We start from the raw sequence: 24,181 nt of genomic DNA on the forward strand, positions 1-24,181 counted from the left end.
GTTTTATCTCAAAAAATTGGAAACAACAATCAAGAAAACTTAATATGCAAATAACACGTTAAGCATCCTTAAACCAACCATTTGTCATCCACTTCAACAAAGTCAAAGTAATCAACAGCTTCACCTGCATCACGGTTGAAGAGGAAGATAATGATGATGATGATGTCCCCACGGGGGAGTTGGTGTCCCCGGTATAAAATGGAAATTAACTAATTAAACACTGTTAAGACTGGGCGCATTCTTCCGGAGATCCCTTTCCCCGGGGGTTGAACAATTATTCTAGACAACAACAAGTGGACTGCGCTAGAAGGGTGAGGTTGATGCAGGACTCTTTAATCAGGACAATTTAACTTCCGGTCACACTGCTGAGAGTGGGTTGGCTTAACTAAGTGGTATAATTACTGTTGCTTTCAAAATTTTGACTTGGGATTGTTAGAATATCACAAAATTTATTCAAAATGAAAATAAATCAAGAGCGAGTAGATGAGTAGAGCATACCCATCATATCAATCTCGTACGACCTCACCAATCTGCCTAAAATTTTCAGGGGTTATTTGGGCATTTATAACTACCATCTAGGCCAAATTTAAAAGCATTTGAAAGGGGTCAAAAAATGCTAAAAATGCAGGGTGAAGTATCCCAATTGGTTAAATCTAAAGGGACTTAATAGCGATTTAGTTAAAACGAAAAGCAAAACTCAAATAAAAAATGTTCCATTTAGATATCAACACATTTCGATTTGATGCTTGTAGGGACATCTGGGACTACCATCTGAGCAGTTATAAAAATAAAATAGAAGAAAAGAAAAACTCTAAGTGAATTTTCCGGTATCGGGTCCTCGGAGGTATAACAATGTTTATTTGCGCCCATTTATACCCATTGCTAAATATTTGATTAATAGTATCCTTAAGGCTACCAACTCCATGATATAAAAGGAAAAATTAAAGTTAATGTTAAACTTTGGAATGTTTGCATATTTTGCTTATTTTCTGCTATAGAATAATTCCATTATTATTTTTCATCATCTGGGACATTAAGACAAATTCTAACGCTGAAAAAATTACATTTTAAAAAATATTGGCAAAGTCGCATCAAACAAGACAAATTTCCAAACCTACAATTTAACAAAATCGACAAATTTTATTAAAACATTTTTTTGCTAAAATTAATTTTGGTGAATTTTCAGATCAAAACCACGACCAAAGCCTAATTTGGTAAAAAAAATGATTTCATTGCTAAAACTATAAAAGATTAAACATTCAATATTACGCCCAATTGAAATGTTTGTCTTGATTCCAAAATCTTCACAACATAATATTCGAAATGATCATTAAATTTCACAAAAGTTTCTTTTTTCAACATTGAAAATTGGACAATTAGTTGCTGAAATATTGGTGTTCGGACGAGAATGATAAACTGAGTTTTACAGCGGCGCTGAAATGATTTAGTAGTTCATTGATTATTTGCTTATCATTCTCACTCACATCATTAGTTTCATTCTTAACCTCCCCCTCAACTCATGAATCGGATTCAAGTCTTGTGGTTCCTCTGCGAGCGTTCCTGATTGATACTAAATCTTTTTAATCGCTCATGATTGGTTTATAGTTTAACTTACGATACAAATTGCGATACGATCAATTTAATTGTGTTGCAAGCAGATCTTACGGGTTCACTTCTTCACGTGCTAATTTGTTTTAAACTTCTCCTTTCTTCAAATTCTTGACAAACGTCTATCTGACAAATTGCAAAGTGCTATGGTAAAGGTGCGACTCATTTGCGCCTCAACAATTGGTATTAGAAAATGTGGCAAGTTTATACTTTAAAGAACTTTAAATTTTGTTGGTATCTTTTTCTTTTATTCGCATTATTTCAGCAACCAGAGATCAAATATTCAATGTCGTCAATTAGGTAATTTTATTTTATTTTCTGAAATTTTTATAAAAACATATTTTTAGGAATAGACAAACATGGACAGAAAAATTGGTATTTTTCAGTTAAAATAAACATTAAATGCCTATATCTTGAAAATGGTGCACTTTATCAAAAAATCTGTAATTTTTTTTTCGATTGCAAATTTGAATTTTAATTTTTAATTAAAAAGAATATTTTTTTGACTAATATTTTGATTTTTTTCCGAAAACAATTTTTTTTTTTCAAAAATATATCTCGGTGGCCAAATTTTTGTCCATACCTCTCTACGGCTAACAAGTTGGGGACTTTTGTCCTCCAATAAACAAACATTTTTACATTTTTAAGGCTGGTACAAATATTTTTAAAGTTTTTTTTTTATTTCCGGGTTTGCTGGAGAATTGCTCAGTAGTCAAAATTTCAATGAACAGTTTATTTAACGGTGCACACCCTAGTAACATTTTAGGTTTTAAGTAGGCCATAAAAGCCTATTTAGGCTGAATGAGGGTTTTCAGAACCCTAATAAAACCTGTTAGTTTAAAAATGTTACTAGGGCATCAACCAGAGCTCTTGCACCAAGATTTTTCTTACAAATATTTTAGTACTTTCGAAACTTCGTGAACTATCGATATATATTTTTAATTTATTACCTAAAGTATTGTCTACTAAGCGTTTTACAACAAAATTTGCCTATTTTTACAATACGATTGATGCAGGATTGGGTCCGTAAGTTTATAAATTTTGGAATAAGAAGACAACAACTTCCTTGAGTACTGTAAACCCTTAACACTAGGAGAAAAATTAAAAATAAAATGGCATGTATGAATAAAATTTATTCCTTTGATTTTTAGTATTTATATTCATTCCAATTTTAACTAACTAAACCTTTATATTTACATTACAAAACATAAACCACTAATTAAAACTATGTAGAATAGTTTGCATACACAGAAAAAAATCCGATGGTAAAATCGCATCAAAAAGCATGCACATCACCTTTGTGAAAAAAACCGCTTAAAATTACATCCATGAATGTACACCCAAAAATGTGTAATATTACACAGAGCCCATTTTTGGGACCAGGGGTAGATATCGAATTGGTTCCTACCTTGAAATGTCATGTCAAACATAAACAAACGAAATTTTTATTCTCGATATTGCTTATAATTTTCTCTTTAACACTTGAAATTAGTTACTCAATTATTGTCTTTTTACATTTTGAATAATTTTTCTTCGCGAAAAGGTCGTTTGCGTTATTTTTGAACAATCATTTTAATGTTCCATTGTGGGCCGGATCTTCAACGCTTTCCGGATCTTTGATGTTCTTTTTCGCTGCTCGCGAACGATTTGCTGCTGGATCGGCGGAATGCTTTCTAGGGCCATCGAAGGCAGCTGAGAGTGAAGGTTTGCTTCCGTTCGGCGAAGTACTTCTAGATGACGTAATTGCCGAACTCGAATCCACCGTTTCCCGTTCCAGGTCCGTGCTGATCCTGGGGGAAATCAACACGATGTGGATGGTGAGACCACGCAGCAGAAGGTTCAGGTCATGTGATTCTGGGTGTCCTCGAGCAGAAGAGACCGTCCTGAGGGTCGATGCAACTTCCATTCGCAGCTGCGGCTGCCGCATGCTGCATCACCGAAACTTACAGACCCTTCGCGATGCCGGCCAGCGTCACGCCGTGGATCATCTGCACCAGGTCCATCATGGTCACGTTGAACATGTCACCGAGGTAGAAAGTGTTGCGCGAGATGGCACTGTCTGGTTTGGCCGAGACAAAAGAAACTAATTAGAATCTGGGCTGGAGCGAGGTCCACGTTTCACGCTTACTTTTGGATCCAGGTACCAGCCTCTTTGGAAATGATCTGTTTGGCGATGTCCTGCGACTTTTCCGGGTCGCCGCCGGTCATTTGGACGAAGCCCTTGCCGACGAGGTTGGCCGACAAGACGCAACAATTGCCGAACACCAGCTGTAATTTGTAACAACAAAAGTGAGATCATATTCCAGAAATCACTCAAGGAAGTGCCTTACATCCTTCGCTTCTTGCAGATCCGACACGCACGAGTTCGTCCCGTCCGTAAACTCGATCACATCCGAAGGCGTGTCAGTGTCCTCGGCGCCCGCCTCCTGAACTTGCGGCACTTGGTGGCGTTGCGGTTCCACACTAAAACCGAGTGGCCCGAGTTGAGCAGGTTCTTTACGATACCGCAGCCCATGATGCCGAGCCCGAGGAAGGAACTTCAGATTTGAGGTCTGAATGTTGCGCAGCGCGTTCGACACGCTCGATATGTTGATTCCGGGCGTGAAAGGACGCGCCACTGCTTCGGGGCGATTCAACAGGTGTGACACGGGCACGTTGCGACGCACCGGCGAGAAGATGTACAGGTGTAGCGTCTACACGTCGCCGGATATTTGTATTCGCTTGCGCTTCGACGATGACGTGTTCGCAATGTCCTCTATGGCCCTGGTTTTGTTGACGAAAGCGTTGGCCTTGGAGGTTGGAGCGACCTAGAACAACATCCAGGTTTAAAAATCCCTCTAAACATCGCTCACACAAAATTTAAACCTGAAAAAGACAACAAAACAAAGCATTTTATCCGGGTTCAACTTGATGGGCAGTTCGACACAAACTTTTTTTCTTGGCGGAAGACTTTTGCGCAATGTCCCGCGCGTTTGAGTACGGCTCAAGCAGAAGTTTGTCCCAGTATTGGATGGCGTACGGGGGCAGAGTCAGTTTGGTACGGGTTTAGGTTCGCATTGGCCTGTGCCTCGTCCGGCCAGGCGATGGAACCGTCGCCAGGTCAGGGGGCCTTGGATCGTGTACGGGGCGTCCCACAGGCGGGTGGAGCACTTTTTGTGAAAAGCGTCCTGAACTGCGCCAAACTGATTACATCGTTGGCGTCGGAATACTCCGGCGTGTGGACGATGGAGTTCGCCTACAGACCGGAACGATCGAGCTGCTCGAACTCCGAGTGATGCCGCAGCAGATCCATGATTAGTAACGGCGGCGGGGAACTATCACAGCTTACGCCCGAAGCAGTGAGCCATTTTATGCAACGCCGGATCTTCGGCCATTCCGTTCCAGTTCGTTCTCGAAAAACAGTCCCGCCCGGTGAGTTAGTTGACGATTGACCAACGCACTGAAACCGCACCGTCCTCGTCGTTAGGCCTTTTCCAGCGCACTCAACGTCGTCGTGTTGTTCACGCTCTAGCCCTCCTGGCCGTCCTCTCTCTTATCCTGTTCCGTCCCGCGCAGCTTGTTGAACTCGACGTTCGTTTCGGGACGGTTGTCAAATTCGCCCGTGAACAGTTGCACAGAGTAATCCGGGTTGGCGATAAAGTCCTCGATCTGCTGGATCGCCTCCTTGAAGCCGGCCGACTTGGTACGCTTTGTTTTGATTGCTGATGGTGAAAAAATTTGACAGCTAAATATGAGGAAACACGCGTATGCAATAGTAATTAAAAAGGTTGTTAATATTACACAATTTAGGCGTAATTGGTGTTAGGCAAAAATACAAAATGTGTTCCATGAAAACTATGTAATATTACATAAAATTGATTACACAAACCATTATTACACGCAGGCGTTTTACAACAATTTTTGCTGTGTAACTTCCAATTCTATTGGTTCCAGTTTCAGTCAAACACTTTCAAACACCTAAAGTACCAATTGAAAATTTAGTTTTTTTTTTTTTGAAACGCAGTACTTAAACAGATGTAAAACCCAAAAAAAATATTTTCATGAGTTCTGTGTTTTTTGAATATTTTTGATAGCAACATAACTGTAATCATACAGCAATTTTATGTAAAAGTTTGAAGTGGCCAAAATAATTAGACAAGTATTTTTTTTATTTGACCATCAGTTGTCCTAACTTAGTAAAAGTAGTTTCTTAAATTGAAATTAAAAAAGCTTTTTTTCTAAACTTTAACCTACTTATAATTTTCCAACTGATTTTAGCTCCTTTGAATGCAACTGCAAGGTCACTTAAAACAAATAAGTATATAAAGCCTAACATTGAAAAAGCCGTATGAAACTTTAAATTCAACAAAATAAACTCTAAATATTAGAAGGATTTCAAGATAAAGCTTTTTGAAAATAAAATAACAATTTATAAAAAAAATGAAAATTGAGTTTCGAAGGTTTTAAAACTATTTTTGCATGTTCTTTATAGAAAAAAAAGCTTTTTTCAGAATTAAAAGCACGCGATCAAATCGGGTGTTCAATTTTACATAATAGTTTGACATAAAATTTCCCAATCATCACCATTTCAAGCTTCAAACTATTGAAAAACATGTCGCCACACCGTCACGAGATATCGGAAATGGACTTCGGATTTGTGATCAGGGACCAAAATTACCCACTTAGGACAAAGTTTTGGGCAAATCGAAAATGGGTCGGGGCAAATGCTGTGTAAGTTGGCGGAGAATGACCTTAATATAAGTTCCATTATTTGGTTATAGTGAACTCTTGAAAAATAGTCTCAAGGAACGTTCAAGACCAAAATTTAATTTTTTTTTCCTAAATTGAAATTATGGGAAATATTTGGACATTTTGGACAGTTCATTAATTTAAATATTTACACCAAGTTTAAAAAAAATCTACCCCTGCACGGCTCAAGGTGTCTGATTGATGGATTTCCGTAATTTCCCATTGGCTAACCACAAACAATGCCAGCAAACACCACTAATTGCATTTAATAAGCAAATATTTTAGCCATTTACAAACTGATCAAACAACTCACCCATGTGTTTGCATAGTGCTGACAGCTATTCCATCCGGTTGGATTATTACGGCAGAAATTAAACAATCACTTCTACCGCAAATAATTACCATGTCCAAACAAACAACCCAATTACAAAAGCCAGAAGCCACCTGTACTGCCTGCTGCTGCCTTCTGTGTGTGTGTGCCTTGTGCCACATCCATTTCAAAACAAAACACGCCGGATTACACGAATCCTCTCCGACTCTGCCTAAGCCACTCCAGTGGGGGTTCCTCCCCTTAACCAAAGGTAAATATTCATAATTAAGTTGCTTAACATCGCAACAATTACACAATTAGTGAAAAAAACGAAACGCGCACGGCATGGCAAGTTCTGGTTCTGCGACCTCCTCACGGCAGAACTTTGTGCCACAGGACACGAGAAGGGTGGTAGGCTCTTGAATAGATCAGATTCTTGTAAAACACGCAACAACACGGTAGGGGGCTTTTGAGGTTGGGGACCAAATCGGGGGCGCTGTCGGACGGAATCTCCATTATCATACATCACGCGCTCAATTGGACGTGGTTTGTCTCGATTTCAACGGGGGAACGCTGAGTGTGAGGTCAGTTGTTTTGGGATTTTTTTGGTTTTTTTCTGCAGTTTGTTTCGAAAATTTCACAAAATTGTAATTGTAATCTTTTTTTAGTTCAATTACTTATCACAACAATTCTTAAAATTATTTGTGAAAAAAAGAAAAGTAGCAGAAAACCAGTCGAACTACTTCAGTACCAGCTTGATTGGAATTCTCACAAGTGCAGTTATTGCACCAATAATCGCAGGAAATCCTTTACAAGCAGTCATTCGCTGTAAAATGTCCCTGTCATTAGTGCTAAACATGCACCAGAACATCGCCAGCAATGCAATGTCACGATGTGCACTTGGCAATTTCCGATTTATGTGGCATAATAACAATTTCCAAATCGATATCCCCAATCGCACACGGTCTATTTCTGGTTCTCCCCAACGCCCCCTCCCCCTTGTCTTGTCAAGTCACTATCCGATACGCCACAAGCAACAACATATTCTCCTTCTTCCGGGGAAAACTATTGACTCGTTACTGTTCCCCACCCCCAGGTCCGTGACGGGCGCAACGAACGGGTAATAAGATTTCACGTTGTTTCCAATTCGGGTCGAACCACTTACGAAGAACTCGCTAGCGACAAATTGGAAAATTGGAAACAATATCGCCACTATTCACACAACTCACAGTCCGGGCGGAGAGTCGTTTTCCTTGTCCCTATTTATTTGGCAGTTTGCTGGCTAACGATCGAACCACCCCCCTTGCAACTTGCGATTCGGTGAAAAGCTTTCCCGAGGGAAAAATCTACCTCCTCGCGAGCGGGGATAAAAAGCAATTTTCTTACCGGTTGGGAATAATTTTTCTAACGATTGTGATTTTTTTTATTTTGGCTTAATTTCCAGAGCACCAAACAACATTTTAATTGGGTTGTATTATTAACTTAATTGATTTATTTGCTATTGTTTTTTGCTCGACGGTTTTCCCGCTACCCCTCCTGGGCCATCGTACTAACCAGAAAATGGTTATGCAATCGGAAAATGCAAACACACAACAAACTGAGGGGGGAATAGGGAAGTTGGGGTGGTTTTATTGAGCATCAGGTGTACAAGGTTTCTGTGGGGGAAAAGTCAACGATTTTCTACAAAATGCAAATGGTTAAAACGTTGGAGCGGTCGTGGCTGAATGGTTACGATGTTCGCTTTATAAGCGAATGGTTCTGGGTTAGATACCCATCTGCTCCCAACGAGAAAGTTCTGGACTCATTAAATTTGGAATTAATGGAAAATCATGAAAAAGCTCACGGCGGGGTTCGATCCCCTGTCCTTAGGATTGGCAAGCAAAAATGCTTTCCACTTAACCGTGGAGCATTGGTAGCTTGAGGAGGAATTAGACTGGTATAGTTGAATCCAAGAATCGGACAAAGAATCAAAATTGAATGCAAGTTGAACATCAGAACTCAAACAAGATTGCATGCAAGATTGCAAGCGCAGTTGAAATTGAATCTAAAAATACCTCGCTATAAATAGCCTGGGCGACTGATAGAATTCATCCAATAAGAGATGAGAAGAATTGAAAGCTTTCCCATTAGAAATGAGAACACACGAAGAATTCGAACAACAATGCAAACGGTCGTTACCACTCGCCTAGGGTGGCTCCTCAGACCATTCACCTTCCCAAAAACCGTCCAACTCCAAGCGAAACTTACTTGAGGATACCGTGGAGATTTTCCCTTAATACTCTTAAAAAAAGTGGAGCATCAACACTTCCCGTCTTCCAAATCCCCCTATCCTTGTCCCTGGTGCGCGGTGGAGATGGGAGCGGCCGGCAATGGACGGCTGCCATGGTGGTGAGAATCTAGTTCAGGTGGAATTGGTTCTATTCCCAATTATCGATTCCTAGGCAACTTGGGCTTAGACAATCATCACATCACATGGTGAAAATCCAGTCTGCAATCCGCTAAAATCACCGTCTCCTAGCGAAGCGAAGCGAAAATGCAAATGGTTAAAACGTTGAGCCATTTCCCATAATATTTTTAAAATGAGGGATTTTTCTTGTCGATTCCCTGTGGATACTATTTTTGTGCAGACTGTCTTGACAACAGTTCTTCTTATTGATGTGGTGTCTCAGGTAAATTTTGAGGTTTGATTAACAGTTTCTGTACACAATTGGTGTATTTTTAAATATGAGTAATGAAATTAAAAAATCACTAACCTTCATAACATTTTTTTATAAACAGTGTATTAGCTTGAGTACAATCCTAATTCAATTATCCAAAGGTTTGTTAGGAACTTCGGGTAATCAAAGCTTTTATAACCAAATTTGAGTTCTTCACACCCATTTTAGTCAAATTTGAGTGGTTAAATAAACAAATGCATTTTCTCAATATTTTATCGCAGCCATTCTGGCCGCCATCTTGGATTTTAAATGTCTAAATCTTAAGTGATATTTGAGCTAAACGTCCCAAAACAAAACAGCGGAAAAACATTTTCTTCGTGATTCGATTTTCCTAAGAATCGACTATCTGAAGTGAAAATTTTCGCTTGTGGACTATATCAAAGTTATGCAGATAAAAAAAACTAGGAAATATATATTACAAGATAGGGGCCATAAGAGTGTGATATGGTTGTATGGATGTTGTAATAATGTTGTCCAAATTCAGTGAACAATTTTTAGTTCATTTTGGGTTCCTAAACAATTCCCCAAAGTTCGGAAACGATTGGTAAAGTCCTAACTTTGCGCAAAACGATTATATTTTATATGGGAATTTGTACAAGAAAAACATTTTTCTCGATTTTGATATTAAAAAAATCAACGTTTCACGATTTATTAAAACCGGACTCATACTCGGTTTCTCTTAAATGTGATCTACAACTTTCCCGAAGAGAAAAATTACACAGCGTTCTCATAACTGGTCTAAAACAACTTTTCGAGATATAAACACGTTTTAGACCAGTTTTGATAACGCTGTATTTTTTAGAAGCATGTTTGCACCATTAGGGTGTAAAAAATAAAATCAATTTTACAGCACAGCAATTTTTCAGTTTCTTTTGGGGTCCTCAACAACTCCCCAAAGTTTGGGAACGATTGGTTTAGTCCTCACTTTGCGCAAAGAGACTTTCCCCAAGATAGAATAAGGCTAGCTTGCCCCTAAGAAAAGATACAGCGTCCTAAATCTGATCTAAAACATGTCTTTGCTCAATAATCGCGTTTTAGACCAGTTTTTAAGGCGCTGTTTTTTAGTAGCAAGTTAGCACCATACTTACTTCGGGAAAGTTGTAGAGCACCTTTTAGAGCAACTGAATATGAATCCGGGTTTAATAAATCGTGAAACTTGAATTTGATAAAAATAAAATCATAAAAAAATATTTTTTTCAATTCAATTCGGTTTTATTGGTGAATAATCAAGATACAATCAGTTCTTTTGCAATTCATAACAGAGTTTTGTAGTTCCTTTCAGCTGTGTGTTGCATCATAATCCATTTTGGAACAATGATTTCTATTACTAAGGCATTAACACGAGCAAGAAAAAATAATAAAAAAAAACTTGGTAAAATTGCAATGGAAAGGCGAAAGAAAGAGAAAAGGCTTATAATTAAATCACAGTATTTTATCCTTTGTAGATGTGCTTGATCATAAACTTTGAAAAGTATTTGCAACGGCCTAACTTGGGATAAAACATACGAATTTCCAATTTCCCTTAAAATGACATGTCTCTCGATATGTGATGGTTGAGTAACAGAAAATGGAAGCAATTTTAAATTTAACTATTTTTTATTTTTTAGACGAAAAATACGTTTTTTCGGATACGCCATCAAATCGGTTGTCCAATTTTACACAAAAGACCCTTTGACACAAAATTTCTATCTCTTCGCGATTTCGAGCTACAAATCACAAATGGTGCCAAATTTTAAATTTCAATGGTACCTACCGGAATTCGATCCCTGAACCTTCTGCTTGTGATACAGAAGCCGCGACCGTTAAGCCACGGTGCCTAACCAGGTAACAGTAGGTAACACGTAGGTCTTCTGGCCTTGACATTATGACATGACTATTTGTGGTCAAAGAATAGGTAATAATCTGTCGAATGCAACCCGGAACGTCCCACTTGATCGAAATTTGCCTGAGATGCAAATCGTCAAATTTGGGGTTTCAAAAAGGTCTTTTTGTGGTTGTAGCAGATTACTGGCGGCCTTAGTGACCAAATCCAGTCGGTTTCAGAAAGGGGACATCCTTAGCTTTCACTTGAGTCCAAAAAAACGGATTTAGTCAGAAACTAGTTTTTTTTGGCGATTTTCAAAGTTTGGGAACGAAAAGGACCTTAATACCTTAATGTGTGATTTTTGTTTATTACACAGTCCAACAAGATTTTATCTCTGAGACGAGTATATGTGTTCCTAGTAGAATTTTGCCTGCTGAATCCGAATCCGGGTCCAGAATTGCTCCAAATGGTCCCAATTTTGAGATACACCCGTTTGAAATGTTAGTTTAGGCCAAAATTAGCTACTTTGTTGACTATTTTACAAAAGAACTATTGAATAAACAACTAAACCAATACATGTATCTTAAAGTTCACGTTTTCCCCTTTATGAAACACCCCTGGTTTTTAAAATTTGATTGTTTCTACGCATATTTATAGCCATTTTAAAATTATATTTTCAGTTGGTTCTCATTCAAATTTTTCCAACTTGCATGCAAGTCAAATTCTAATTTTAAAATGGCTATAAATATGCGTAGAAACAATCAAATTTTAAAAATCAGGGGTGTTTCAGAAAGGGGAAAACGTGAACTTTAAGATACATGTATTGGTTTAGTTGTTTATTCAATAGTTCTTTTGTAAAATAGTCGACAAAGTAGCTAATTTTGGCCTAAACTAACATTTCAAACGGGTTTATCTCAAAATTGGGACCATTTGGAGCAATTCTGGACCCGGATTCGGATTCAGCAGGCAAAATTCTACTAGGAACACATATTCTCGTCTCAGAGACAAGAAACATTTGATTTTTTGTTGTACTGTGTTACTAACTGCCGTTCTACGCATAATTGTCCCATGTTCAAAAAAGTGCAACTGAGAAAAACGTGATTGAAATTTTTCGATCGATTTCTGTGATTCTACGCATAATTGTCTCGTGGGTTCTTATTCGTCCTATGTGTCTCCAATCGCCCCAGATAGTAGGTTATCACTCTTATTTATGATCCTCTTGCTATACAGTATGTAAACAACACTCAATGCTTCGTATAACTAATGATTCCGTGAAAGAAAATACTTGGTGGGACAATTATGCGTAGAAGTGTAACGATGGGACAAACAGACTTGGTGTTGTTTTTGATGTAGTAGATTTTATGGGTTTTTCGAAAAGTATACGACAAACTAAACTTAAAAATGTCAAAAGGTCAAAATCGTCAAAAAATGACATGGGACAATTATGCTTAGAACGGCAGTAAGGCTGGTACAAATTTTATTTAAAGTTTTTGTCTCCCCCCCTTCAAAGTTGGTCCGAAAAATCAGGGGGCAAAAAATTTTAAATTTCAAAAATCTTCAGAATTTCAATGGAAATTTAAGTGAAATTAGCTGAAATATATGCATTCCCCTGCGTTTAGAATCATTTTTAGCATGTTTGGGTTGATTTAAAGATCCTTTGAATTTTTGAAAATTGTCGATGTTTATAATCGCAAAAAAAAAACTTTTTCGCTAAATTTTTTGTTTTCGTCAAATCTTAAATTTTTTGAAAACTAATGATTGCAAAACAACTGAACTAGTGTAAAATGCATTTTAAAACACTTTTTCCTTGCAAATGTAGAAACTATGGCTTGTTATTTCAATATTTGTATTTTTTAATTTTTTTGCCCCCCCCCCCCCCTCGACCCCAGCCAGAGCCGAGGGACAAAAACTTTGGAAAATATTTGCATCGGCTTAAGGGAAGGTTAAAGTTGAGTCATAAATTTTCAACAAAATATCCCAGTTTATGAACTACTCTAATTTCCAAGTTGTTTTCGTAAAATTTCACAGAAATCCCGATAAAAATATTCCCAGACATTCGCTCATTTTTACAGACACTATCAAACAGTATTTGGAGTTTCAAACCACATTTTCAATTGTCTGGCTAGATTTTTTTGAGCTCCAAACGGGTGTATTAAATTGAGCCATATTTAATTTTGAGCCAGATCGGAGCACTTTTCCTAATTCAGCCCAGAAAAGGTTTAGCTAAATATCAGTGGCATAAATAAGATATATAAAAGAAAAAAAGTATTATAACAGCAAACAAAATTTGGTTGAGTGGAAATCACATCGTTGTTGTCTTGCGATTTTGCATTTTGAGCCAAATTAAAATAAGAACGCCATTCTATGCAGCTCGCAATGAGTCACTTTTTTACCTTCACAGATTCCCAAAATTCGATTTCATTCCTGAGATTTCAACAAAAATCGAAAAAACTCCGTTTATTTTTCTCTCTCTTTATATAAAATAATTTTGGATCTTGTCGTGCTATCTTGACACATCCCGAAATTTGCTGTCAGTGCGACAAATAGCCAAAGGGATTTCAGGTCAGAATGATCAGCCAAACAAAACGTGTTTGTTATTGTTTACATTGCGTGCTCTAGCTTTTGTTTATTCAAGGTCAAACATTAAAACGCGTTTTTCTCGGAACGTCAAAAAGCGACGTGCGACAAGTTAGCACGAGAGCGTTGATATATCTAGTAATTTCACGATTTTTTTTAAACCATTATTGCTTAGACGTGACCATTCCGGGTAGGGCACGAAAAGTCAATGCAAGGGGTCAGCGAATCCAATTTGCCTGAACGATTTTCCACTTGCTTGAACAGCTGCTATTTTCGCTTCATAAGACAAAACAAGAAATAAAAAAGAAACCACGATGGTGCCATGTTTGCATAATTGAGGAAATAAACTTTCAAGCAGCAGGCCCTTCATTCTAATTTCACACCACAGCAAATCAATCAATTTACGGACGCATAATTACACCCATTACGGAACGCATAAAGTCAATTAAATTTTTATCCCGTTCGATGCGAAATTGCCTCCGTTTGGCTTCCTTCGCTCGCTCGATTGTAGTCTAATTGCGGAAATGAACATTTCCGTGGTGTCGTTTTGCTTTCAAATTGCTTAATTTTCCCCCCGCTATCGTTTTCCGATATTCCGACATTTTTTTTGTTGTTTTCCTCAGAAATGCCATGCCTCCCATCGATATCGTTTTTGCTAGGATGAAAAATACGCCACCGCCACAGTCGTCAATCGTAATGGTAATGACGGTTGTAATAAATCAAAATCGGAGCGTTCGAGGGTTTTTTTCGGAGAAGAAGTTCTAGAAACAGTGGAGCGAAATGGTTTTGGCAGAGTTATTTACTGTAAATGTTTTTTTTTCTGCGTTGTTAAATCTCAAAATTGGTAGAATTTTTAAGAATATTGTGTTGTTATAATGGAAATTAAACATAATTTTGCCCTACTTCACAGAAGCTTTTCCCCAAATTATTGAAGATATCTGAGCCGCAAAACCAGCATCCAAAACACGAAAGTTCCTCGGAAAAGCCACAATTGAGGAGCTCTCGATTTGGTCGCGACGCTCAGACAACCACAACAGCACTCAGATCAGCCGGAAAACCTTCGGAGAGGTGGTGCTTCGGCGTGGTGGGGTGGGAAATAAAATATCAATTAATCTTCTTCGGAATGTCTTTCCAACTTTATGGCCAACATTAATTCTGTTTGCCAAGCTTTCAGTGCGGCAATGGTCGATGGTGATCATTCGGGCTAGTGATTTTTCACGGTAAAAAAAATCGAAATTAAGAACATTGAAATTTCACGGCAATTTCACGGTACGCTAAAAACTGCTTAAAATAAACATATTCTTTTAGCAAAATACGTATTCTTTTAGCAAAATACGTATTCTTTTAGCAAAATACGTATTCTTTTAGCAAAATTATTAACAGAAAAGTGTCATAAAAAAAGGTGGTTTAGGGGGAGAGGGGGTAATATGCACCCCCGGGGCAAAATGCACCCCTGCTTTTCTCGGTATTTGGAAGAATTTTCCGGGGAAAAAATCATAGAAATTGGAAGCTTAACATTGCTAAACCATGCTGGAAAAATTTGAGCATCGTAGTATAAAAACAGCTTAAATTATTTGCAAAATATAAAAATGTTGTGTTTTCATCTTTTTTTCAATGAACTTTCATTATGATTTTTGGACAATATAAAAGCATTTATTGTTATTGTAAGTGTTGAGGTATATAGTTTTTGCCATAATCTTCACTATTCTGTAGATAGATGAGTCCAAAAACATCAAAAAATGCATTTTTAATTAAATTTTCTGCAAAAAGCGTGGTCGGGGCAAAATGCACCGCTGTGAAGCTCCTTTGTAAAAACAGCGGTGTCATCTAGTGGTGACTAGTGAAAACTGCTTTACCCGGTGCATTTTGCCCCATGTTGTGGTGCATTTTGCCCCAATGTTGCGGTGCATATTGCCCCGCATGGTTTTTTTGAAATGAATCAAAAATGTTTTTAGAAATTTGATATTTTCGAACATTTTTGAGGATAATAGTTGTTTTAGAACATCGAACAAAATTCTTCCACAGTAATGCTGTAATGGTTGAGAAATCACAGTTTTCCCTTAGGGGGTGCATATTACCCCCTCTCCCCCTAGTTCTAGTTACAAAATAAAACCCCCTGACACAAATTATTAATTTGAAAAAAGACGTATTGGACTAATCTTGGGAATTTTTTCAAATTTCCGTCAGTTGAATTATAGATTTTTTTATACAAATGTAAACATAGAGTGTATTCCGATTACTCCAATGAACATTAGCATAAGGTGTGAAAGGGATACACTCAATGTTAACTTTTGTTTATATGACCTAATAAAAAAAGTCAAGAATTAATGATTCAGCTGTTTTCATTTTATTGAGATTTTATAATATTTATTTTTCTTGAATAACGTCATGATTCGAATTCCCGGACGCTTCGAAACCCGGACACCTCATTTTGTTTTATCAATTATTTGGATATAAGTTCGCATTATGAATGTCAAAACTGTGTTATTTGATAAATTCTAACATCAACTTTCATTTAAAGATTGTTTGAACACTGTAGTTAATGTCAAAACAATTAAATAAAATAAAATTATAAGATTACCAAAAATGCGAAACATTTCACGTGAAATATTTCATAGGCGTCCGAAGCACCGGGAAGGAAAAGCGAAAATTTATGGTTTTGATTTCCTTAAATTCTAGTAAATTTTTACATAAAATATCGATTGTTTTGATGTTAACAGCTTATTTGAGACCTAAAGAAAACCATTCACTAACATTTCAGTCCAAATTTGTGCGATTCATTAACAAAAACGAGTGTCCGGAATTCGAAGCAAAAGTGTCCGGATTTCGAATCAGCTTTAATCAGTGTCCGGTATTCGAAGCACAACAAGTCATTTTAATTTTCAAATTCTGATGAAAAATTGATAGAAAAGACATATTTTGCATGCATTCTCTTAAAACTGAATGTTAATAATACAACATCCTGATGATATTTCTTCAATTCCAACTTATTACATGATCTTTTGTCAGCTATAGCGAAAATGATATGCTATTAAGTGTCCGAATTTCGAATCATGACGTTACCTCCAAAACGAAGCACGTTTTGAACCTCTTATTGATCAAAACTAGAAGCATTAAAATAAGTGCAATAAATATTTGTTTTGCTTTCCTTAATTTTAGCAATAGGAAAATTTTAGTTTTAAGGTAAAGTTCAGGCAAAACTACATAAAATGCAGTTTTTATATTTATTGATAATTCAAGAAAATATATAATACATTGCAAAATGGCTAACAAATATGATTTCAATATGTATTACTTTACTTATCAATAATCAAACATAATTTATATTCAAAATATTAAAATGGAATTTGTTCTTCGCTGTTTAATACCGTTGATTAATTACAATAAAATTGACAATAAAATTAATCTAATCTAATCTAATCTAATCAGACCCTAGCGCAGCCAATCTTTCGAAGGGATCCTGGAGAGTGCCTTAGGATAGATGACGCCTAGCACTCTTCTTGTCATTTATTAACATTTGTAGTGCGCCATTGCATTAGAATGCATTGAAACATCACAAGCGTTAAAGCGGCCAGGCCTACTGCGTAAAGCCGTATCGCAGAGATAACTCGTAATTGGGTTGAGTTTGAGCACTGAGTGTTCGAACAACAACACAATTCTGAATCGGCAGGGGAGGAAGAAGCGTGGGGACACACCACCATACGCTCCGAGATTTTTGGTTGTATTCGTTGGGAGCACCATGCTAAGAAGGTTTGGTACTCCGGGACCCTCTGGGATGGGACATTGTAATTCCACGAATGCCCTGGACACTATTTGCCGTGGTTATAGCGCCACAACTCGCTCTCTGTAACAGTATTCCTAATTCCAGTCCAAGCTCACAAAGTCGTCATGGCCTAGTGGTTAGCATTTTTGCTTACCAATCCAAAGGACGGAGGATCGAACCCCGCCTCAAGCGCCTTTGATTTTTCGTTCACATTCATCATTTCAAATTTATGTGTTCTTAACTTTCTCGTTGGGAGCAGATGGGCATCGAACCCAGAACCATTTGCTTGTATAGCGAACACCGTAACCAGTCAGCCACGGCCGCTCCTCAATAAAATTGACAATAAAATTAAAATAAAAAAGCTATTTTTTTGCGTTTTCTTTCAAAGAAGTGTTTATTAATGTTCTTTTAAAATCTTTTTGGAATTTTGTGGAGTAAAAAAAATGTCTGCATTTTGTTGAATATTCTTTAAAAAATAGTTGTAGATCTGATATGAAATACTTTTTTATTTGTAAACTGCTATTAAAGTGCTTGTTAATATTTTTTAAATGTTTGATTTAAAAAATAAACTTAAAGCACTGAGTAACGATTTATCAATTGAATATTTCAAATTTCACGGCATTTCACGGTATTTCCCAAATTTCACGGCCAGGGGCGAATTTCCCGGATTACGCGGCTTCCGTGAAATCGCGAAAAATCACTAGCCCTAGTGATCATCAGCGGGGCCAAGTTGTCGACTTTTGGCGGTGTACAGCTTTCGTTCTGTCTTACAGTCTAACTGCCACTCGCAATCATATTAATGATTTTTTTTCGGGGGGCTCAATTTCGGGCTGGGAAAGCTTTTCCTTTTTGTTTGCGATGGATTTGATATTATTGTTACTGGATTTTATGTTTGCACCAGCTTAGACCCCCCGCAGCTGGTGACTTCTTGGGTCAAGAGTTTTGGATTAGCTTATTGGATCGTAAAATGGGATTGGCCCAGTTCCTTGGATCGTTATTAATATTATTCTACGAAGTACTAAACCTTCATAAACTGATGAAGGTTCAAGCTGTAAGTGCTGTTTATTGATCTCCGCACAAATTCCAAATGTGCACTTTGAAGTACCCCAACTATCCAATCAATTAAGCTGAAAATGCCAGTTTAATCCACCATGTTAGTGAAACCACCTACACACACCCGTCAGGATGGACGATGCAAAACCCATCGTTTGGTCCGGAAATTTACGCGGAAATGCGTGCAACCGCCGCCGCTTGGCCCGGAAAATCACAAACACTTAATTGAGAAATTAATCCAGCCTCGGCTTCCTTCCGGCTTGGTGGTGGGGTTGTTCCGACGAGCAGGGCAAAACTAGTTGATTAATTTAATATGGAATCAGCACCATGTATGCGTGCAAGAAGTGTGCGTCAAGAACGGAAACAGCTGATTGGAGCACTTGGCGCTTTGGTTGAAGAGGGTCTTTAGAAAACAGTTTTCACAAGCATTTGCTAAAATTTAAATTCAAATGTATCAAAATCAATATAAATTGACGGCACTAACGGCCATCAATTCATACTTCCGCAACCCATTCCAACTTCACAAGTACTGTTTTCAAACCCCGATAAACGCTCATTTGAACGATCCCACAGCCTCCGCGCGCTCTGGTGATGTCCCAGTCTGCGCTGATGCTCCACCCAGCAAACTCCTCCGTTGACATTTCTTCCACGAACGAAAAACTTATCCAAAGAATGTCGATCAAACGAAGGCAACGGCAGCAAAAAATGCCAAGTCTCAACAATGAAGCAGGTCAGCGAAACGCTTCAAATTACACGCCACTTGTTCAGTCCCCCCCCCTCTGTCAACCCCGGCCAGACATTTTCCGCCTCCACCTGGAAAATGGCATTAAGAACACCTGTCGAAGCTGGTGGGCGGGTGGAAAATTGTTTTGTTTCTTTGGCTCGTCGTCGTCGTCGGTTCTAAAATTTCCTACCACCTTCTCCTACAGACGAACGGAAAAGTTTGTTCGCCTGGTTTTATGTTGACAACTGGTCCGGAGGCCAGCCGCACACGAAGAGTTCGATTACAACCTGTCTACCGACATTTGTAACGGGGATGTTTCGAGCGGTAATGTGACTTGGATGTGTCGCAATTTGTCGGTTTGGTATTATTCCCCGTTGCTGTTGGGATTTCGTTGAGCAGTTCTACTTTAACAGTGCACGTGAAGCAGAGGTTGGTGCATCGTGATTTTTACAACAAACTGTAGTAAATTTATTTTTTACTGACCTTATCGTCTATCAATATTTTTTATAAATCCCATAAGTTTTAACCTCACCATCATCTTCCTGAGAAAATTTAACATAGATTCTCTAACTAGGTTCAATGTTTTATTTTTAGTTCACGAGATAATTTGAATAATATTGAGATTCATAATTTCCAATTTACTCAAAAACATTCTTATATAATAATTTGTCAATAAAAACGAAGAAAATTTTTACAGTTAGTAAAAAAAGCAAAAAAATTATTGCTGCCATTTTTTTCAAATTATAACTTAAAGATGCATATTAGAAAGTGAACTAAATGAAATGTTCAAAATATAATTTTTAGAGCTTATTTTTCAATTTGTTATATTAACACTTTTGAACTTTTTTTTATTTTTTGTCATTTTGTACCTCTGATTGGAAACATACATAAATCTCGCAAAGGATGACGTAGTAAGTTTCATTTGTTATGTAACGGTCAATCGGGATTTCCAATAGCTATTGAAACAGGTAACGTTCTTTTTAGAGTTTTAAGTACTCAAAAGTTTTAACAAAATTGCAAAAAATTCATTTTTTGGCATCACTCAAATTTACATGGTATCAATCGAAGCAAAATTTTTGTATTAATTTTCAGCTCATGCAGTTATTTATTCTAAATGCTAATATTTTCTCAATATGTTGTTTTTTTCTTCAAAAATGCGATAGCAGTGAACGATAACAGATAACAGTGAAAATAAACACAAAATTTTAATTTCGATTTATTTTTGATATAATACGGTTTTAAGCGAAAGTTAGATATTATTTCCACTGTTTCTATGTTTTTTTGCGAAATTTATAATTTTTTAACAACTTGAGCGAGCATGGTTTATTCATAAATTGCCATGTAAATGTTTAACAGCATACCGTTTTAATATAAAATACTTAAATTCTTACAAAATAACTTATTTTTGAGAATGCTCAAATTTTCGTTATCTGCAATATGGGTGCAAAATGATGAGAATGATTTTTGTAAAGTACCGTCATCAGGGGTGAGATTGAGTCATACAAATTTCAGCATTTTTGTATGGCCCAATTTCACGGTACCGTAAAACGGGGGAACCTTGATAGGATTGAGATTTTTCCGCAGATAATGAGTTCAAATTAAATACGTACGAAATTGTATGGAATCATACTGACCATGGTAGAGAAGTGCTCAAAGTACCTCAAGAAGTACTTTTCATAAAATGTTTGAAACATAATTCAACAAAATCTTAAAATGTATAAGCAAATTTCATATAAAATGTGAAAACTTTTGATTCGATCCTTGAATCCATTTAGAATAGAACTATAAATCGATAATTGTACAAACAAAACTAGTTTTAACGAATTTCAGGCAAAGTTCAGACTTTTAAACAATTTTACCTAAAATTTATATTTATTTTGTTAAAAAGCTCATAGAATTAATTAACAAAATATTAACAATAATGTTTTTCTGAAAAACTATATCAGCAACCTTAGTGATGGTAAGTTTGAAGTAGAAATAAAGTTTGAACAACTTAAAACTGATTTTAACAAGAAAAACTATGAGTATCAAAGCCACCCCGGAATTCAAACTAAGCATTTTAAACTATTTCTTTAAATGTTTAAAATTAAAATTTATTTTTTGCAATTCCGTCGTGAAACTACTTACTTTTCCTGTCATTCTTGAACGACGAAATAGCCTACTTTTCTGTACCAAAAATAACAGAATCGAATAGCAACACTTTTCAAAATAAATGCTGAAAAGTTCTACTTTTCAGCACTGAAATGGGTGCTGAAAAGTTGAACTTTTCAGCACTTGTTTCAAAAAGTTACACTTTTCAACATTTTTTTGATTTAAACGATTTATTGACAAAATACGTGAAAATTTGACATATAATTTCACTCAACGGGTGTTTTTCGGAATTGCAAAAAATGTTGTATGGAACTCGTTGCAAAACTTGATTTTTTCAGCACTCGTCGTATTTATCCAACTCGGTGAACCTCGTTGGATAAATGTACGACTCGTGCTGAAAAAATCTTCTTTTTGCAACTTGTTGCATAAACTACTGTTTCAAAATCAGTGCGTGGACCTTGTGTGGTCTACCCCAGTACATGTTTTAAAAATTATAATCTTGAGAAAAACTTTTCCAGTTGGAAAAAAAATCTAAAAATAAATTGAATTCCTATTTTCAAAAAACGATTATTGGTAAAAATAAATCACAGTTATTGTTTTGTGAAAATAAGAGTATTGTTCAAAATAACTTGAATAAAAAGAAAATGCATGCACACTTACGCTTCTATTGCAACCCATATTGAAAATTATGAAAATTTAAATATTTTCTAAAAAACTGTATTTTGTAAAAAATAGTATTTTATAAAAAAAAACTTTTGAATAGTGAAAATATATGCAACATTTTCCATCGTTTGATCCTATAATACAAGTAATGAAAAGTTAAGAACCGTCAGTGGGGGTGACTATGGGTCAAAACACGATGCACTTCTCGTAATTTCTTAGTAACAAAAAAATTAAATAATATCGATAATCTATCAAGGTGTTCTTAGATAGTTTACAAACATTTTCCCAAAATATAGTTGAATTTGAGGGACTCTACCATAAATGACACTCTTTTGAAAATTGAATCAATCTCACCCCTTAGAGGGGGTGGCATTGGGTCAAATGAAACAAACATGATGCTCAAATACAAAGATATTGTAAAAACAAGTCATCTGTTGGGTATCAAAATTGAGTTATCCCTGTACACATAAACACAACTAGCGCACAGCGCTACCTAGTTAAGTTGAGGACGGATGACAGGAGGAAAAGATGACAGCTAGAACTGTCAGAGGAAAAGGAGGTGAAGAGGATGAGGAAGAAGTGGATTTTACGTAAAATATAATTTGCACTCGAACTGATCGGTCGTTTATTCCCCAAAACCCGCCGCGTTTTATTTGCTGTCCGTGTTGGACTAGTTCCCCGAAAAGTCACTTTCCCCCGTAAAAAGTGCTCCAGCAGTGATAAAATCACCTGGCCCCACAGTGCTCGCACGAAACTGCTTCAGAGTTCTTTCCTGGTCCGCGCACTGTCCGCCCGGCTGCGAATTTGCCCCGCAGTGTCGCCACGCTGAATTGCTCGGATTATCCGGCGTGTGTTCCCCCCCGAAACGATCCCCAGCGGTGGAAAACGGCCCCGTACCGGCCCGTGTGCTGCCCCGAATCCCCGCACCCGCTGTGTCCCCCATCATCATCCAACAGTGTTTCTTGTTCGAGGGAATCGTATTGACATGTTACAATGTTTGAAGAAGATATTTTTATACATTTGTAAACTTTTCGAGCAATTCCAACAAAAATATTAAAAAGTTGATTTTTTAGAGGTTATTTTTGGCCAAAAACGAGCCTCAACTTTAGACAGCTGCCAAAATGACAGGATTTGTTAAAGGAACGCGATTTTTCAGCCAGGCATCTTAAAATGTCCCCTACACAACCCTTTTAACAGAATTTAGTTTTATTGAGAAGTACCTGAGAAATGGTAAAATCCGTAAAAAATCACTTTGACCAAATTGCACCCCCAAGACCCAATGTCACCCCCACTGACGGTATATTCGAAAAAAAAAACATTATTTTGTTAATTATTTGATTATTTTACAAAAAACTTAAATTACTGTATTTAAGTTTTTTAAGTTGTATAAAAAATACAATTAAATAAAATTAATTTAATAAAAGTTTTCCAAAAATATGGTATTTTGTGAAGAATACGATGTACAAAAATTAGGCATATTTTTTAATTTGACTTTTCTTTTATGTTTATGTGTTATGTGTTATGTTCAACTTTTAGATTTTTTGGGAAATTCAGGTAGTATTTACGTAGTTTTACATCAACTTGTTATTATTAATTAAGTTTCCACAATATACTTAATCGTTTTCAGTAAAGCTCACTTGTGAAAAACGAATATTGCCATCATAATGCTTAGAAATTAAGCTCAAAACTTTAAAAATGATCAAAAAGGTACCCCCAAGCCAAGTAGACAAGCCTCCCCCCCTCCACCCCCGTAATCAACACTCATCAGCACGCGGAAATGGCCACCTTGTCTAAAAGCTATTTCGGGTCGCTCTGAAACTGGCAGCCATCACATCCAAGTGAAGATGAAGTGCGATAAATTTGTCCCCAAGTTCGGTCCCTTCCTGCCCCAGGGGGAGGTGACTGCGCCGCCGGCCGACCTAAATTAGATCCTCTTTTGTCTCGTTTACCTGGCGATATTTCCTTATTAATTTATCTCGTTTCTTTCCCTCGACTGCCTCGCCTCGCTCTCTTCATTATCTAAATCTCCGGCTCTTTAAATTATCTTTCCGCGGGAGCGAATCCCCTTCCCTGACGGCGTCCATTAATCGGGGACGGCCGGCGAAACGGAAGTGGATTGATGGCTGAAGTCCGGCTTAGCCGA

At 37.1% G+C, this 24,181-nt stretch overlaps 1 protein-coding gene and 1 pseudogene across 4 annotated transcripts in view; both read right to left on the reverse strand.

Annotated features, from left to right (window-relative positions):
* Positions 1–24,181, reverse strand: part of LOC6038718 (protein madd-4) — a 423,565-nt gene that overhangs the window by 278,768 nt on the left and 120,616 nt on the right. The window lies entirely within an intron of this gene.
* On the reverse strand, positions 3,551–22,981 carry LOC6038788 (annotated as a pseudogene).

This window comes from Culex quinquefasciatus, chromosome 2 (assembly GCF_015732765.1).
Source record: "Culex quinquefasciatus strain JHB chromosome 2, VPISU_Cqui_1.0_pri_paternal, whole genome shotgun sequence".
Classification (NCBI taxonomy): domain Eukaryota; kingdom Metazoa; phylum Arthropoda; class Insecta; order Diptera; family Culicidae; genus Culex; species Culex quinquefasciatus.